Source organism: Lycium ferocissimum, chromosome 10 (genome assembly GCF_029784015.1).
Source record: "Lycium ferocissimum isolate CSIRO_LF1 chromosome 10, AGI_CSIRO_Lferr_CH_V1, whole genome shotgun sequence".
Taxonomy (NCBI): Eukaryota; Viridiplantae; Streptophyta; class Magnoliopsida; order Solanales; family Solanaceae; genus Lycium; species Lycium ferocissimum.
The window spans coordinates 50,712,445-50,716,715 of record NC_081351.1 but is presented as its reverse complement, the minus strand read 5'-3'; positions in this window follow the sequence as shown (position 1 = coordinate 50,716,715).

Sequence of the window (4,271 nt, the reverse complement as noted above, 5' to 3'; positions counted from 1 at the left end):
CAAGCATACCTATTTGGTTCTGCAGGAGGACCTTTTTTATGGGTAGATCATTGGAAGTGCCGCATGTTGGGTTTTTGATTGCATCAGTCAGTGGCTCGTGCAGAAGAATATTTGCCCTATCTGTTAATAACCGTTAAGTGTGGAAATGAGCATTCGTAAGGCCAACCCTCACCACCGCTTTAGTTTAGAGTCGGTCGACTATGTTGTTGAGTACACATTAATTTTCCATACTCACTCTACACTTGCTACACCTTTTTATATGAAGAGTCTATTCGAGCACCAGTGAGACACATGATTCACCGACCGTTGAGGTTATCTTCTGAAGTATTCAGAATGACTTGCTGGTCGATTCGCGACACCAGACTCCATTACTTAATTCACATTCTGTCATTTATATTTTAGACAATGTATCTAGAATGATTTATTAGACTTGTTCTCATACTCTAGTAGCTCTTGTAGTTGTTGTTGACACCTAATTTTGGCTCGCCATGCTTAAAATTAACGTTTCGGCAAGCCCTGATCGTTAAAAGAGCACGAAGTACACTTTTTACACATTTTTTTACATTTTTGACGATTTATTGATAATTGTCCTCATTTTAGGAGTTTTATCAATTTATTATCATTTTTAAGAATCATTATTTTTGCACATGTACAGCGTAAAACTATCATTTTGTGCAATTAATAATTGTCTCTTTATTTTATAGCAGTACATTTTTATATCTTATACATTAATATTTATATTTTATACTTACATTATTATTTATACATGTATTAATTAACTATATTTTAGTACAATCCATCAGTGTAGAGAAAAATCAGAGCAATTAATTCTTAAACACAGAGCAAGAATTCGATCAAGTCAAGGTCTTGTCACTTTTTAAAAAGGTGACATTTGAAGTGATGGGTTGGGTTCTTCATTTATTGGTTAATACATTTTTTACACAAGGGTTAAAAGGGGTAAAGGGGACAAGGGATGGCATTCTTTTATTTTTTGGATAATAAATGGTGTCATTTTATATTATAAAAAGAGGAAGGGGGGTATTTTTATTTTCATGTACATATTTTCAGATTTTTGTTTAGGTTTTTGCCCTTTCTCTAACAAGCTCAACATCTCTTATTTTTCACAAAAGACCCTTCACACTACTTCACATATATTTTTTTCTTCTCTCTACACTCTTCATAGGAAGACTAGCAAGGCTAGCATCTTCTTTCTCTCTTTATATTTTTTTTTCTCTCTTCTTTTTTCATACATTGTCTTTATATTTTTTATATACATAACATACATTGTCTTTATATTTATTCATGCATTTGTGTTTACATTTATTCATGCATTTGTCTTTACATTTATTCATACATTTATCTTTACATTTATTCTTGCATTTGTCTTTATATTTAGTCATGCATTTGTCTCTACACTTATTCATGTATTGTCTTTACATTTATTCATGCATTTTGTTTATATTTATTCATACATTGTCTCTACATTTTCTTCATATATTTTCTCTACATTTTTCATACATCTTTTTTCCACTTTAACCCACAGTTTTTCCTTTACATAATGTTACATCTCTATATTCTTTTATATGTTTTATACCATACATTATATGCATATACATATACATACTTACTTTACCTAACTGCTAAGTGAAGAAGGGAGAAACTTTTCATTAAAGAGAATTTACTTTATTGTCTCTACATTATCCTTATATTTTTCATACATTATCTTTATATTTTTGTTATGTTGTTTCTACAATTTTTATTTTATTTTTTATACATATATACATTTTCAAGCATTTTCTTTTACATTTTTTGTACCATCACACTACATGCCTATTTTTTCTCTACACATTTTGCTCTTTATATTTTCTCTACATCATATTACATTTACATATATTTTCATTTTTATGTTCATATATTTACTTTATATACATCATTTCCTTATACACTTTTGCACGACATCCTAAGGCCAAATCAAGTTTCACCCTCACTTTTGTCAAATACCCTTTTTAAATACTTTATGTCAAATCACCTTTTTAGAACTTTTTTATGTCACATCCTTTACTTCTTGACTTTTCAAATTATTTTAACCAATACATTTTTCTTTCATCTTGCAATTTGTTACAAATACTACACTTTTGGCCGATGAAGAAATTTTCGTCGATTTCAAGGCCTCCCATGTACAAAGACGGGTTTTTATTTTAAGTTTATTCATTATTTCTTTAATTCATTAGATAGTTATTTATTCTCTTACTAACACTTTTACTAAGTGTTTATATAGGTACGGAGACACAAAGACGACATCTCGGAAGGAACCCGGAAGACTTCATCGAATCCTTGTTTGTATTTACTTTCGCGCGCGTTATTTAAAATTGTACAAAACATAAACTCGGAGTATAGTGAAAACTTTACTTTAATGTTAGGCGGATATATTAATTACTTGTCGCTTTATGTTTAATTTAAATTTTCCATTCGCTTTAGGCAAGACTTAGGCCGTCTACACTTTCATAAATAGATTAAATTGACTTGGTATAAATACTTTGTTAATTAAATTCACACTTTTGGCGTTTAGGCAAAAATACTAGTCCATCCTTTATTTTATATTCTTTATACACTTTTAATACAACACACATTTTATATTGTTTCGTATACACTAATACATATTTTAGTTAAGTTAAATCCACATTTTTGATGCTAGGTAAATACTAGGCCGTCCATTTACAAATCTGTCATTTTTTAAAGGCATTATATCTTTTCACTCATTTTTTTATACATGATTCCTTATACTTATTTTTTTTTTTTTACTATCCTTTTGTTCCTTATTCTTTTGATAGGATATTCATTAAATGAACACTCTTTTTAACTAAATGGTAGAAACAAGTCAAATCAACTTCACTTTTCTTAATAATTTTGTTATATAAACTCTTTACACCAATGAATATTCGTAGATTATTTTTACATTCTTTATGCACTAATATACCTAGTTATACAATTCTTTAGACATTTTATGTTTGATATACACTCTTTTATACTTGAAATATGTTCTTTATATGTTTAATATACTTACATTCTTTTAATATATATAGACACACATTCTTTATATACCTTGATATATTATTTTACATATCATATTTTTATACATCTTTTATTAGTTGTATACATTCTTTACACCAACATATATACCTTTTGTTTATATAGATATATACTCATTTTTAACAAATACACTACTTACGAGGTACATTTTTCTTTACACTCTTTTATATATTCCTATCGATATACATTCTTTATAAATACTTGACACTTGGTATACATACATTTTTATACACTGTATATACTTAACATATTATCACCTAGTGTAGCTTTTAATGAAATCACAACACTTTGAAAATAGGTAATAATAATGAAAAACAGATAGATAATCCCCTCTAGTGTTCAGTTAAACTAAGTTTAAGGACCTGCCTTCGGACAAGTTAGAGGATGCTTAATACCTTCCCTCGGGGTAAATAAAACCCTTATCTAGAATCTCATATGTTTCGTGGACTAAAAATGGAGTAGACACACAAATACATACAGGTTTCTGTTTTCCTTAAAAATAAGGTGGCGACTCTAACCCTTTTTAAAACCAGTTAGAAGAACTGTGAAGTTGCAAACGATCTTGGACTCGTTCAAATAGGGCGTAACAGAAGGGCGACTCTGCTGGGAAGTACCTAGGTTTTGACCTTAACAGACATAGTTTAAGTGAGCACTTGAGAGATATGTGATTATTTATCTGTTTTTATTATTATTACTTGTAATATATATTGTGAACTACTACAATATTATCTTTGAAAGGACGCGAGCAAAGCCAAACTTGTGTTCCTTATTTGTTTGAAGACACTACATGTTACTGCTTTCTTTATACTATCATCGCACTTTCAATTGAGTCTTTGGCCGTACACATACACACATTGTGCACGTGAGTTGTGCTTTGCGCTCCTCCGAACCTTCTTCAAACTCCTTAGTTTCAGAGATTGGTGGGCTAGTCTTACTACTTACCATCTCGCAGTTGTCAAAATATTCTTTATCAGCTTAGGTAAATCTACTCTTAGAATTCTTAGGCCGTTGTATATATAATTTTGATCACTACTCTAGCAGGATTAATTTCATTCTTTATTTGTCACACATTCTTATTTGCTACATGCTCTTTACATATTACATATTCTTTATTTTTTTCACATACTGTATTATTAGACATTCTTTAGTTGTACATATATATTAGACATACCTTCTTCCGC